This window comes from Pseudophryne corroboree, chromosome 2, assembly GCF_028390025.1.
Source record: "Pseudophryne corroboree isolate aPseCor3 chromosome 2, aPseCor3.hap2, whole genome shotgun sequence".
NCBI classification, from domain to species: domain Eukaryota; kingdom Metazoa; phylum Chordata; class Amphibia; order Anura; family Myobatrachidae; genus Pseudophryne; species Pseudophryne corroboree.
This window is the reverse complement of record NC_086445.1, coordinates 983,652,531-983,668,758: the sequence shown is the minus strand read 5'-3', so window position 1 is coordinate 983,668,758 and position 16,228 is coordinate 983,652,531. Positions and strand designations below refer to the sequence as shown.

Sequence of the window (16,228 nt, the reverse complement as noted above, 5' to 3'; positions counted from 1 at the left end):
AGTCCAATTGGGGTAAGCCATTCTGCGATGATCTTCCTCAGTTGCCGTAAGAGGATTTCAGCTGTGTGCCTATTCTGGAAAGCGGTGATACAAAGCGTAGCCTGCCTAGGAACGAGTTGGCGTTTGCGAGATGCTGCTACTGGTGCCGCCGCTGCTGTTCTTGCTGCTGGAGGCAATACATCTACCCAGTGGGCTGTAACAGTCATATAGTCCTGAGTCTGCCCTGCTCCACTTGTCCACATGTCCGTGGTTAAGTGGACATTGGGTACAACTGCATTTTTTAGGACACTGGTGAGTCTTTTTCTGAGATCTGTGTACATTTTCGGTATCGCCTGCCTAGAGAAATGGAACCTAGATGGTATTTGGTACCGGGGACACAGTACCTCAATCAAGTCTCTAGTTGGCTCTGAATTAACGATGGATACCGGAACCACGTTTCTCACCGCCCAGGCTGCCAAGGCCTCAGTTATCCGCTTTGCAGCAGGATGACTGCTGTGATATTTCATCTTCCTCGCAAAGGACTGTTGGACAGTCAATTGCTTACTGGAAGTAGTACAAGTAGTCTTCCGACTTCCCCTCTGGGATGACGATCGACTCCCAGCAGCAACAACAGCAGCGCCAGCAGCAGTAGGCGTTGCACTCAAGGATGCATCGGAGGAATCCCAGGCAGGAGAGGACTCGTCAGACTTGACAGTGACATGGCCTGCAGGACTATTGGCTTTCCTGGGTAAGGAGGAAATTGACACTAAGGGAGTTGGGGGTGTGGTTTGCAGGAGCTTGGTTACAAGAGGAAGGGATTTAGTGGTCAGTGGACTGCTTCCGCTGTCATCCAAAGTTTTTGAACTTGTCACTGACTTACGATGAATGCGCTGCAGGTGACGTATAAGGGAGGATGTTCCGAGGTGGTTAACGTCCTTACCCCTACTTATTACAGCTTGACAAAGGCAACACACGGCTTGACACCAGTTGTCCGCATTTCTGTTGAAATAATTCCACACCGAAGAGGTGATTTTTTTTGTAATTTGACCAGGCATGTCAAGGGCCATATTCCTCCCACGGACAACAGGTGTCTCCCCGGGTGCCTGACTTAAACAAACCACCTCACCATCAGAATCCTCCTTGTCAATTTCCTCCCCAGCGCCAGCAACACCCATATCCTCATCCTGGTGTACTTCAACAGTGACATCTTCAATTTGACTATCAGGAACTGGACTGCGGGTGCTCCTTCCAGCACTTGCAGGGGGCGTGCAAATGGTGGAAGGCGCAAGCTCTTCCCGTCCAGTGTTGGGAAGGTCAGGCATCGCAACCGACACAATTGGACTCTCCTTGGGGATTTGTGATTTTGAAGAACGCACAGTTCTTTGCTGTGCTTTTGCCAGCTTAAGTCTTTTCTTTTTTTCTAGCGAGAGGATGAGTGCTTCCATCCTCATTTGAAGCTGAACCACTAGCCATGAACATAGGCCAGGGCCTCAGCCGTTCCTTACCACTCCGTGTCGTAAATGGCATATTGGCAAGTTTACGCTTCTCCTCAGACGCTTTTAATTTTGATTTTTGGGTAATTTTACTGAACTTTTGTGTTTTGGATTTTACATGCTCTCTACTATGACATTGGGCATCGGCCTTTGCAGACGACGTTGATGGCATTTCATCATCTCGGCCATGACTAGTGGCAGCAGCTTCAGCACGAGGTGGAAGTGGATCTTGATCTTTCCCTTTAACCTCCACATTTTTGTTCTCCATTTTTTAATGTGTGGAATTATATAGAATATATATATAGAATGTAGATGGATAGTATACTTAATGGATGACGAGTGACGACACAGAGGTAGGTACACAGCAGTGGCCTACCGTACTGCTATATATAGTATACTGGTGGACACTGTCAGCAAACTGCAAAACTGTCTAAAATGCACCACAGGTATAGAATGTAGATGGATAGTATACTTAATGGATGACGAGTGACGACACAGAGGTAGGTACACAGCAGTGGCCTACCGTACTGCTATATATAGTATACTGGTGGACACTGTCAGCAAACTGCAAAACTGTCTAAAATGCACCACAGGTATAGAATGTAGATAGATAGTATACTTAATGGATGACGAGTGACGACACAGAGGTAGGTACACAGCAGTGGCCTACCGTACTGCTATATATAGTATACTGGTGGACACTGTCAGCAAACTGCAAAACTGTCTAAAATGCACCACAGGTATAGAATGTAGATGGATAGTATACTTAATGGATGACGAGTGACGACACAGAGGTAGGTACACAGCAGTGGCCTACCGTACTGCTATATATAGTATACTGGTGGACACTGTCAGCAAACTGCAAAACTGTCTAAAATGCACCACAGGTATAGAATGTAGATGGATAGTATACTTAATGGATGACGAGTGACGACACAGAGGTAGGTACACAGCAGTGGCCTACCGTACTGCTATATATAGTATACTGGTGGACACTGTCAGCAAACTGCAAAACTGTCTAAAATGCACCACAGGTATAGAATGTAGATAGATAGTATACTTAATGGATGACGAGTGACGACACAGAGGTAGGTACACAGCAGTGGCCTACCGTACTGCTATATATAGTATACTGGTGGACACTGTCAGCAAACTGCAAAACTGTCTAAAATGCACCACAGGTATAGAATGTAGATGGATAGTATACTTAATGGATGACGAGTGACGACACAGAGGTAGGTACACAGCAGTGGCCTACCGTACTGCTATATATAGTATACTGGTGGACACTGTCAGCAAACTGCAAAACTGTCTAAAATGCACCACAGGTATAGAATGTAGATGGATAGTATACTTAATGGATGACGAGTGACGACACAGAGGTAGGTACACAGCAGTGGCCTACCGTACTGCTATATATAGTATACTGGTGGACACTGTCAGCAAACTGCTAAACTAGTCTAAAATGCACCACAGGTATACAATGCAGATGGATAGTATACTTAATGGATGACGAGTGACGACACAGAGGTAGGTACAGCAGTGCACTCTGCACTGTACTACTCCTATATAATATTAATTATACTGGTGGTGCCCAGTCCCTACAATAAAGCAGCACACAGTGAGCACAGATATGGAGTGTTTTTCAGGCAGACAACGTATACTGGTGGTCACTGTCAGCAAAACTCTGCACTGTACTCCTGCTATAGCTGCTCCCCAGTCCCCACAATTAAGCAGTGTGAGCACTCAGCACAGATATATCATGCAGCACACTGAGCACAGATATGGTATGGAGCGTTTTTTTCAGGCAGAGAACGGATAAAAATTGGTGGTCACTTATCAGCAAAACTCTGCACTGTACTCCTCCTAACAGCTGCTCCCCAATCCTCCCCACAAATAAGAAATAAAGTAAACCAATCAACTTCTACAACAAACGGAGAGGACGCCAGCCACGTCCTCTCCCTATCATCTCCAATGCACGAGTCAAAATGGCGGCGACGCGCGGCTGCTTATATAAAATCCGAATCTCGCGAGAATCCGACAGCGGGATGATGACGTTCGGGCGCGCTCGGGTTAGCCGAGCAAGGCGGGCAGGTTCGAACCTGCCTCGGACCCGTGTGAAAAAGGTGAAGTTCGGGGGGGTTCGGTTTCGGAGAAACCGAACCCGCTCATCACTAGTATGAAACATAAATGTATTCTGTGCTTAGACTTGGGTTCCATCGCCATGATATCTCATTATGGTATGCAATTATTCCAAAATACGGAAAAATACGATATCCAAAATACTTCTGGTCCCAAGCATTTTGGATAAGGGATACTCAACCTGTGTAGAGAATAGAACAAATCATCCAGTAACGGAAAAATATCTGTCCTTTACTTTGTGTATAAGAAATTTGTGCAATAAAATATAAATAATGTTTAGAAAGAAAAACTGTCATACATTGTGATTATTGGTGCGCTGGAGTAAAACTGATTTTCCGCAAACCTCCGGGAAAATGGTGCAGCGGCCATTTTCCTGAAGATTTTCCAAATGCGCATGTGCAAAACTATTGAAAAATGGCCGTCGCACCACGTTTCCAGAGTTTTCAGCAAGCGCAATAGAGTTTGTACCCCCTAGTGTTCAGACTCTATTGCGCTGCAAAGAAGTTATAGCTCCGACAGGGGACTCTAGAGAGGTAAGTATTAAACAAATACGTGCAGTGTGTGCTGGGTGGGCCCCCCTGGACCTCGGGGCCCGTGTGACCGGCACACACTGCACCCTTACAGATATGCCAATGTTCTGATAGAACCTGTCCCCCCCACACAGAATGACAGGTACAACAGCACTGCAACATCAGAATCAGAATCGGCTTTATTGGCCAGGTGTACTCATGTACACTAGGAATTTTTTGTGGTACAGTGCATCTCCAAGCAGCAACATGAAGGGGGAATACATGGCATAAGAAGGGGGGAAAACGTAGCATACATTACAAACATTACACATATGAGTTCATACTGCACATTGCAACTGTATGATAGACTCGACATATAATTCATATAAAAGAAAATCTATATTATATACACACATAGCTTTGGCCGCTACTACTACAGCGCTATCAGCATTGTTTCTCAAGCATTTTTTCAGAAGTTTTTCAGTTTGTACACATGGTAATAAATCGAATATGCTTAAAGATATTTGCGATGTTCATTATTAAAAAATAGTTTCACTTAAAAACGGTGCTTTAGGGAGTGTATCTAATATGTGGTACATTAATTAAACACTGGACTGACAGCTGTTTTATAAATGTGATACAATTGCACTTGTCATACCAGGTCTGAGCAGTCCTTTTTTTTTTATTTAGGAGAGACTGGTGATAAAGCAGGCTTGTCCAGCTATAAACCTGGAGGGCTGGAGGCAGGCTAGGATTTCATGGTGCAAGCAAGATCCACTGAATCGAAAAGTCAGTAAATTTGCCTCCCTTAAGGGTTAATAAATATTTTGTGTTTCCATAAACAAAATAAAAGCACCAGCAACATGTGAAAATGCATGAAGTCAATGTGCCTTTCATATGCTGTGTACGCATAGTAGGTATATGCTGAAGATGATTTCATCTTAATAGCCCATTCATTTCAATGAAGTTTATAGCATGTAAGAGCGTGAATGAAATTAATGTACTATTTAAATGATGGGAAAGGCTCTGTAAATAGAATACGTAATATATAAAAACAGGGAGCGTGGTACACCCCATCACAAGGTTTTATAAAAACCTTTTTAAATGAAGAAGTTGAGGTGTTGACCAATGCAACCAAACAGATTCTCCCTAATACAGTGTATAAAATGTTAGGTACTATGCGCAACACCTCCGCAAGGCCTTTTTAGAAGTTTTGATGAATCTCACCCCCAAAAGTCCACAGCCAGCTTCGGCACTAGAGAGCCTAGGCTGGTTCCTACTAAAGATGTACGTCAGTTCCTACGATAGATGTATATAAAAAAGTGTAGGGATCCTATGCTATAGTGCATACTATAACAAACACAAATTAGGCAGCCTGAACTGGTTCCCAGTACTACCTAGGAAACCTTTACTGTGAAGTCCACTTCACAGAGGAAACCCATCCGGGTTCTTCAGTGTGGGGCTGGAGTGCAAAAACAGTATGGACCTCTTTCAAAAACTACCAAGCTCAAAGTGAAGGGTGCCAGATCTACCAAATTTCCCTTGGCTCTGGGCACCAGTGCATTGATTCCTGAGTACCTGGAGTGGCTCCTTCAGTGATCCATCTGAGAATGCTGATTTTTATACTGGACTAAAAGCAACACTTTAAAAAGACATTTCATACACTTTAAATGAAGCCGCTGCGGCCGCTATACTTAATCCGCAACCTACGGACTTTTTACACCGTTAGCGTACAGAGTCCCGTACCGAGTACGGACTTTGCGTACAAACGCCGTGCTGGCTGTACAAAGTACACACAGCGCGTACACACCCAATGATACACCGTGAACCCTTAACAGCTGTGCAATGCAATAATAATACACTTTAAACCTTAGCAGGGAAAGGAAGATACGACACCAGATTGTAATTAAACTACTGGGTTCTGACACCACAGCGTATTATTACTGAATGGGGGTTACAATAACAAAGCAATACAATACAAAAGAATAATGGCTACATACTTGTTTGGATTTCACCGCGCTACCCAGTCTGGTCCTCGGTCATCTAGATAGATAACTTTGTGAGTCTTGTGTGACCAGGCCTGCAGCAGGCATCTTTTATACAGTAGATCAAAACATAATACAATAGACACTGTGTGCTCTTCTTCCATTGGTTCGGGGGTGGGACATATCCTGTGCACCGATGTTCATTGGTCAGCTCAAGAAGTGGGCGATGGCTAGGACTTGAGATGTGGTTTCTGTTGTTTGCATCTGAGTTCCCGCCCCATGACCAGTTAAACCCATCACATTAATCATACATAAATCTGGTATCATTAATAACTTAATGTGGTAATATATAATAATATTCTTATTCCCATCAGATTAATGTTTACGTGACTCTGAACAATATGATCTCACACATGATATGATTATCTATTTCCATCCTCAAGATATACATATATCCACATATATCCATATACTCATATATATATATATATATATATATACACACACGCACATACTCCTGCTATTACAATTTGTTAGGAATTATATATATATATAAATATATATATATATATATATATACACACACACACAAAAACACATACATCTCCAAGAGTTTAAACTATGAATGTTAATATCTCAGATTTCTAAATGTCTGGTTTGTATTTTGGTTAGCTATTTGCTAATTGAGTTTCTCGCAGCTTAGGTTCCTGGGTATTGTCTCTTCGTTTGTTTTTGTCTTCAGGTGAGACAATGACAATCCAGTACTTATTGTTTTAAATAGAAACTCGGCTACCCTAGTAAACAAAGGTGTTTGCCTTCTTCATAGAATTTCAAAGCTTAGTGTAAATAAGGCCATTGTATTCTAGTATCTGGGAGTTTTAATTTATGTGTGACCGATCTTCATGCTATTTAGAAGAAAAAGCAGACAGTATGGGATTTATGCAATATATAGATTAGATTTATGATATGTCTTTGTGGCTTTTCCATGCGAGTACAAATTCCACTGTAATTACTCATACCACGCTCTAATGCGCAGGACCACGGGAGCGACCATACGCAATTTGCGAATATGTGCACGCACAGCCGAACACGTACGCACACGGAGGCCATCTATGTGGTGTTTGTACGTAATGTGTGTGTTGTAATATTTTCTGACTTCGACACATCCATACGTAATGGTAAAGGTCCTTTACCCTAAAATAGTAATTCATTATAAATAAAGCGATTGTTAAGTAAATATTTATTTAATTTGAAATCTCTGAGAACCATATAGTAGAACTTCCATAAGCCCCTCAGCCAGTCACAAGCACTTTCTGGACTTACTTCAATGTGATTGGATGACGGCGATTGCAATATGGTCTGTATGCAAAATCATCACAAGAATCTGAAAAGCTTAAGTCATGCTTTGTACTTGTGGCTATAGCTTTAAACACCAGTGGATAATAAGCCTGAGGACACGGATGATCAGTGCTACCCAGGTAAAAGAATGCTTAAAAGCAGAACTTTTCTGTTCATGAACATTGTAATGTAATTCCATTGTTCAATGAAACTTTATGTTGAATCTTACCAAAAGTAGTAAATTGTATTGGCTGGGAATACTCAATACTCAAAACTAAATTAAAAGCAAAATAAGGGAAATAAATAATTTTCCTGTGGGGGTGTGATATAATTTATGATACATCACTCCCTTAGATTTTAGCCAAGAATGTAGCCATATAAAGAGGAAAAGTAGAAATGATGGCACACCTTCTACTCTGGGAACAGGACTGTAAAAACACATCACTTCAGATTCAAGAAAGAGTAATAGAAAAAAAATGTAAACCTGAAATGGATAACTGAGAGCAGATCATTTTCATATAATAATATATATTTATTTTGCAGGTCAGAACGCTACACGTAAATCAACTTAAGATCTAATCATGTTTTCTTGCTTGATCACTGACGTGTGTATGTACAAAGCACCTGGCAGCTGTTTGAAAACAATTCTGAATGTCAAATGATTGCAAAATTGGGTAAATACCAGTAACTTTGTTAAATACCAGTAACTTTTCTTATATTGTAACTTCTGTGGACATTAGAAATATTTCTCAGTATTCAACAAGAAGATACAAAAGTTATACATGATAAGGGTCTTACCTTGTATTAGACAGTATTTCCAACCATCTGACTGCTCTATACATTGTCTATAATTATGCTGACGGGTACATTTTCTAAACCTTCTAAAACAGAAATTGGTGATGTTGCACATAGCAACCAATCAGTTGCCGCCTATCATTTCTCTATTGCCTTTTTGAAAATGATAGACAGCATCTGATTGGTTGCTATGGACAACATCAACAATTCTTTGTTTTAGAAGCTTTAGTAAATATATCCCTTAGTCTGCGACATGCGACATTGATTCTGGGGGTCATTCCGAGTTGATCGCTCGCTATCTACTTTTTACAGCCGTGCAAACGCATAGTCGCCACCCACTGGGGAGTGTATATTTGCTGTGCAAGTGTGCGATCACATGTGCAGCCGAGCAGTATAAAAATAGTTTGTGCAGTTTCTGAGTAGCTCAGAACTTACTTAGCTGCTACAATCACTTCAGCCTGTCCGGTCCCAGAATTGACGTCAGACACCCGCCCTGCAAACGCTTGGACAGATGCAAAAATTAATAGAGGCGCTCATGAAAAAACCACACACCAGATTTGCACAGGTTCAATAACAACCAAGGAATCAAATATATTAATAAATAGTATATATATTTATTAATGACAGTACTCTAATATGAATAAAAATACTAATATATAATAAATAATTCATAAGTACTATTCCTTATGACCACTTCATTTGTCAAATACAGAAGTTTAAAAAACACATGGATAGTCTAAGCTTTGATTGTTATACTTAGTATCATTGAGATTTCACTGAACTAGATAATATGTAACAGAGTGTTGCAGTCCTTTTAGAGACGCTGTTGCCACAGCTGCTAGATGTAATTCCTGAGCATATCACTGGAGCTGCACAAAATGAGAATTGCCAGCATGAAGTATTTGTATATATGTATATAAGATTACCTCTCCAAAGGGGCTGGTGAACCCGAGCGTCCCCAGGTAAGTCCAAGAATTTGCCCAATGGATGGAAAAACTGGAGGGTACGTATGCAGTGGCAAACGCAGGATTTGCATGGGGGGGTTTCCAGAACTGGGCGGAGCCAATCACGGGGGTGGGGACTGAGGTGACCCAGTATATGCTGGGTCCGTAAAACTAGTGTGTCTGTGTGTGTGTGTATATATATATATATATATATATATATCTACACACATATATATATATATATATATATATATATATATACATATATCTACACACACATATATATATATATATATATATATATACACATACACACACACATACATATACACGGGTGGTCTTCAGTATGCCGGCGGTCGGGCTCCCGGCAACCAGCATACCGGCGCCGGGAGCCTGACTGCCGGCATACCGACACTTATTCTCCCTCGTGGGGGTCCACGACCCCCCTGGAGGGAGAATAGAATAGTGTGGCGCGCGTAGCGCGGCGAGCGCAGCAAGCCCGCAAGGGGCTCATTTGCGCTCGCCACACTGTTGGTAAGCCGGCGGCCGGCCTCCCGGCGCCGGTATGCTTGTCGCCGGGAGGCCGGCCGCCGGGAGATCGTAGTGAACCCATATACACATATACATAGCATATTAAACATGCATACATATATATATATATATATACACACACATACAGTACACATATATATACACATGTATATATATATATATCATATGTGTGTGTGTGTTTATATGTATAAATGTATGTATATACATGTGTATATATGTAGGCACATGGATATATATGTACTATAATTAAAATAAAGTAAACTTTTATTGCATTTGCAAGTGCCACCAGGAAGACAGCAGGCTGCAGAGGACGCTAGACAGTCATTAATAATAGTCATGCAGCTAAAAAAAAAAAAAAAAAAAAATTTTTTTTTTTTAGTGGAGGGGGGTTTCTGGGTACTCGGAAACCCCCCCTGGGTGCGCCACTGGTATGGTATCTCGATGAAACAACCGGCCGCAAGGTTTATTCGATTTGGCTGCTGGTGTCACCTTGTAAATACTGTGCAGATGATGGATAGTGGCAGGTGTATGGTTGCTGAGTCAAAGCGCCGTCAGAAATACTCAGCTGTATGAGGAAACTTCCTTCCAGACTACCTGGACGTGCACCGTCCGCCGGTAGACAATGGGGTGGAGGATGCTGGAGACGGTCGTCGTAGCCGCACAGCGTCTGTGGCTAGATGTAAAGCCAAATGGGTGAAATGGCTGTGACCTGAAGGCATCCCAGAAGTGCCCAGCTGTATGTGGAAACTTCCTCCCAGACTACCTGGACGTGCACCGTCCGCCGGTAGACAACGGGGTGGAAGATGCTGGAGACAGTCGTCGTAGCCGCACAGCGCCTGCGGCTGGATGTGAAGCCAAGTGGAAGCCGCCCGCAGCTGCCATAGGTGAGGGCCAGGTGGAATGGCTGTGACCTGGAGGCGTCCTGGGAAGCAGGTGTTCAGTGAAAAAACAATGAGGGAGGAGTCCTGACGCGTTTCGTCACGTGACCCGTGACTTTTTCAAAGATGACTCCTTTTTCAAAGCATGTGTTATTTAAAGAGCTCTTAATTGAGCCTGCACAGATGCAATTAATCTATATACTAATACACCAATGATAACACATGCACTTATATATAGATTCCTTGGCTGTTGGTTAACAATATGACTGATTGCATGACTTCAAAGATAAAGCCTAATAAAATAAAAATTTAAAAAGCTATGGCGGAGCTAGCATATGAACACATAAATAAAATAAAATAGAGTGTCTTAAACACTAAAAAAGCGATACTGATATAGTATATTATGACACTTATTCCAGCTGTAATTATCAGTGCACACTATAGGTATTGAGTGTTTATATATATATTTAAAGGAACTTCGGAACCTTTATAGAATAACTGGAAGTTCAGTATCATTAAAGAAAAAATCACCAGTAAAAAATATGTCATATAGATGTATACAGAAACTGTTGAATCTTGAATGTATCAATAACGATTATTTGTATATTACATGTCAAAAAATAAAATAAAAATAAAAAAATAATAAAATAATAAAAAAATAAAAAATTAAAACAATAATGGAAGTGTTACAGTGATTTTATTAATATGTCTAAATCATATATATATATATATATATATATATATATAATTAGCAATTGTTATATATAACCTAATGAGATAGTATTTGAAATACAGTTGCATGAAGTAAACATAAACATAAATATATAAATGGTGATCATAATAATATTCCTACTAAATACAAATTTATTTGAAAGCTATCATGGGGAACTGAGGGAAAAAAAGGAGGAATACCCATATTTAAAATATGGGCACTATGAAGTGATGTGATGGGGAAAAGAGAACCTTTCCATAAGTTTATCAGCACAACTAACAATTGGTTATCATGAACCGATAGAGCGGAGAAATATGGCTTATGTTCAAAAAAGAACATTGCTAGTCTATCTCGATACACTCATTGAGGCCACCAGGAACAAGTGACCTCAATCTGTGAATCCAGAAGTTCTCCCTGCGGCAAAGCCTACCAAATCTATCTCCCCCCTACATGTGGGGCTAATGGTCTCAATGCCTATTAGCTTAAGATCTTTTGGATCTTTATTATGAAAGTATGAGAAATGCTTTGAGACCCCATGATTCAGAAAGCCCTTTATGATGTTGCGTCTATGCTCCAAGAAACGGACTTTTAACTTACGTGTCGTTCTTCCTACATACTGGAGCCAACAGGGGCAAACCAGCATGTAGATGATGTATTCACTATTACAATTGATGAATGATTTTATAGGATATTCTTCTCTCCGAGGAGACTCAAAGAGGTGCAGGTTGTTCTGGATATAAGAACATGTGGTGCAGTTGCCAGCACCACATCTGTAGCATCCATTAGGTTTACTCCTAAGCCAAGAGACTGACGTATTTTGCATCCTGTTATCCACCATTCTTTTATCCACAAAGAGGCTAGGGGCAAGATGTTGTGTCAAGTTCTCTGATTTTTTAAATATAACAGAGGGAGAATGTCCTATAACTGGTTTAAGGATCTTATCCGTCAATAGAATCGGGAAATAATTGATCAGAACCTTTTTTATTTTCCCAGAAGCACTATTATACTTGGAGAAGAAGTGTGGTAGATCTTCTTTAAAAGCTGTGTTCCCAGTCTTATATCTGAGAAGCTGGGCCCCAAGTTTATTGGCTTTTTCCAAAGCAGAATTAATTAGATCTATGGGATAACCTCTGTCTCTAAATGCACCAGTGAGTTCGAGGGCTTGTATATTAAAGTCCTCCTGATTGCTACAATTGCGCCGCAATCGTCGCAGTTGTCCTAATGGAATATTTCTCAACCAGGGTTTAAAATGCATGCTGTCAAAATGAAGGAAGTTATAGTTATCGACTTCTTTTCTGTAAGTCTTGGTTACTATGTTATCATCCAAAACTGAAATAGTGATATCGAGAAAGGAAACGGACCTCCTATCTACTGTACCAGTGAACTGAAAATTAAACTCATTATTATTGAGCAGTGAAGTGAAATTAGAACATTGTGCGCAATCCCCATCAAAAATAAAAAACAAATCATCTATGTACCGGCCATAGAAGATGAGGTCCGCGCCCAAGTCCCTCCCCCACACATGTGCGTCTTCAAAGGCGCCCATATATAAGTTAGCGAAACTAGGCGCGAACCTCGTCCCCATGGCCGTCCCCAGTGTCTGTAAATAATACGTGTTATTAAAAAGAAAATAATTGTGAGACAAAATGAACAATATTGAATCTACAATAAATGTTTGAAGTCTTTCTGTCAAGAGATCTGATTTCTTTAAATATTGCTCAATAATGGCTACTCCCTTAGCATGGGGAATATTTGAATATAGAGCACTTACATCACATGTGACAAAAAAATAGGTATCTTTCCACTTGATCTCCGAAATCGAGTTCAAGAAGGAAGTAGTGTCTTTAATGTGAGAACGTAGTGAAGTGGCGTGTGGCTGCAGAAAAAAATCAACAAAATGTGATAAATTAGCTGTGAGGGATCCAACACCTGAAATAATAGGCCGACCAGGGGGTGTGATTGGTGATTTGTGAATTTTGGGGAGGTGGTAGTAAGTGGGTGTGATAGGGTGTGGAGGGATCAAATAACTAGTTTCCTCTCTCGTTATAACTCCATCGTTAAATGCATCTTGCACCAGTGTAGTCAAAGAGGCCAGATAGATCTTAGTGGGGTTACCCATCAGTTTAGTATAGACCTCAATGTCACCCAGTTGTCTATTGGCCTCTAGAAGGTAATCAGCTGTATCCTGAATGACGATACACCCTCCCTTGTCAGCTGGCTTAATGACAAGGGAGGGGTCTCTCATTAGCTTATGTAACAATTTCCTTTCCCTTAGGTGTAGATTCTGTTTATATTTGACAATTTTCGCTTCCTTAGAGCATATAGCATCAAAATCGTCTAAAGTCTTTTTATAAAAAATATCGATCTGTGGGCTCTTGTATTGCAGAGGAAAAAATTGAGACCTGTTTCTGAATTTATTGTCTTTCTCCAGGCCTAGTTGTACTAAATAACGGTGTCTGGCCTGAAGTAATATTGCTCTCCAATTGTAACGACTCTAGTAATTCAATAGCAACATAATCTTGATCGTCCAATATAATGGATGAGCCTGTTATTTGCATCTTATCTAATTGTTTAGAGGCAAAATATCTTTTTCTCGTTAGTGAGCGAACATATCTGTTCAGATCAACAAATAAGTTGAACTGGTCTGGCGGTTTAGTGGGTGCAAATTTAAGGCCTCGACTCAGAAGTTTCTGATCATCAATACTGAGCTCAATTGATGACAGATTATATATATTGGATTTTTTCAGTATCTCACGTCTCGCTTTTTTCCTCTGCACTCTATATCCTCCTCGTTGGCCTCTATGCTTGGGTCTCTTCCTCTTTTGGGGGTATTGATTCTTAGTGAGCTGTACCTGTTCTGATGGTGATAGGGGGACAAAGCACGATCGCTTTGATTCTGTTTCTCTAAAAAAGCTGAACTATTGGTTTGTTTTTGATGTGATGAATATTCAGCATTGGTGTTGAGACGGAATTTTTGTTTCGGTCTCACAACCATTGCTTCCGCTTGATAACCGTCCTGTGCATTATGGGATAATCTTTCTTTCTGATAATTAACAGACTGTCGTCTCTGAGACGTACGAGAATTGGAACGGTTAGTATGTTGTTGTCTCCAATTAGATCTACTACGGGGTCTCCCTCTGTAGTTCTGTTTCTTATTGTAAGTGCGTACCTGATTATTGGTATAGTCATCATTATCTCGTTCAAATTTACGATTTTTCCCATCTATGATCTCCCTCTCAAACACTTCTAATTTATGATTCAGTTTCTGATCATTGTGTTTATATTGTGGGTGTTCTGAATGGGTTAATAGTCATTTTTTAGTTTCCTCTATTTCTTTAGAGATGGAATTAATTTTATCATTATGGTAATTAATGAGTAAACCCATCAGGGCAAATGAGCACCCATCAAGTAAAGCATCCCATTTATCTTTTAAACTGGGATCATCTATGAAAGATAAAGTTTTAAAAATCCTTAGCCCTCTAGGGATTTTTTGGCTTTTGACATATTTTTGGAGGGTAACCATATCCCACCAATGGCGTGTTTCAGCCTTTAGCAAATCCTCTAATTTGTAAAATAAGGTATTAAATTCCTTATCTCTATCAGTTGGTATTGTTGAGGAAATCATAACCTCACTAGTATCATTGAGTTCCTCCACATATTGCTGTCTCCTTTTTAATCTTTCAGAAAAACAAGTTAGCTCCGTAATTTTAAAATAAATATAAAATATATAATAAACAATTACTCTTGGACATGCCTGCATTTTTCCAAACACCCCCAGAAAACGGTCAGTTGACACCCACAAACGCCCTCTTCCTGTCAATCTTCGTTAAATCCATCGCACAGCAACGATCCGCTTTGTACCCGTATGACGCACCTGCGCATTGCGGTGCATACGAATGCACAGTAGTGACCTGATCGCTGCGCTGCGAAAAACGACAGCGTATGATCAGGTCAGAATGACCCCCTCTGTGTCTGATTCGAGCACAGGTCTGAATGTGATCGCATTCTGAATGTGAAATGAATGCGGAGACGCCTATATGCAGGTCTTAATGCGTTCGCCTTTATACAATCGCCCCACCACACTTTTGTTACTGCGTGGGTGCAACCGTCATCAATATCATTGCAACTTATTCCTACCCGATGCCAGGTGCAAGAGATCTGTCTGAATTTTGCATCCAGAATGCATACTGACAACTCAGAACAGTAAGTAACTACATGTCCCAACATATCCATATATATATGTAAACACATATATAAATATATATATATATATATACATATAATAACACTCATGGGCGTCAGAACGTTTTTAGGTTTGGGGGGAGCAAGATATAATCTAATTTTGGCGCCCCTAAATTGCTGAATCTCTAAAGGCCAAATCCACATGAAATACATTGAGAAGGCCAGATCCACACTAAGGGGGTCATTCAGATCTGATCGCTGCTGTATGTTTTCGCACAGTGGGCAATCAGGTAATAACTGCGCATGCGCGTTGGACAACAACAAAGGGCATCGCTGATCAGCAATGGACTGGTGTGAAAAATCCGTTGCCATGGGCGTTCGCAAGGTGATTGACAGGAGGAGGCTGTTTGTGGGTGGTATCTGACCGTTTACTGGGAGTGTCCAGAAAATCGCAGGTGTGCCCAAGCGTTTTCAGGGAGGGTGTGTGACGTCAGCTCCGGCCCCGATCAGCCTGGCGTGATCGCACTGTAGGAGTAAGTCCTGGGCTGCGCAGAGACTGCACAAAGGTGATTTTAGTGGATTTTAACAGCTCGGCGTACACATGCAATCGCACACTTGCACGGTGAATATACACTCCCCCTGGAGGTGGCGACTATTTGAACACAGAACAGCAAAATTAGCGCTTCAGCTCTCCCATGGCACTCTAGTTTCCCACCACG

At 41.0% G+C, this 16,228-nt stretch overlaps 1 long non-coding RNA gene across 1 annotated transcript in view; it reads left to right on the top strand.

The window, feature by feature from the left end:
- Positions 1–9,357, top strand: part of LOC135050173 (uncharacterized) — a 386,553-nt gene extending 377,196 nt beyond the window's left edge. The window contains exons 9-10 of the long non-coding RNA XR_010241562.1: positions 4,814–4,912; positions 7,990–9,357. This is a non-coding gene — a long non-coding RNA (uncharacterized LOC135050173). The remainder of the gene's footprint in view (positions 1–4,813; positions 4,913–7,989) is intronic.
- The last annotated feature ends 6,871 nt before the right edge of the window (positions 9,358–16,228 follow it).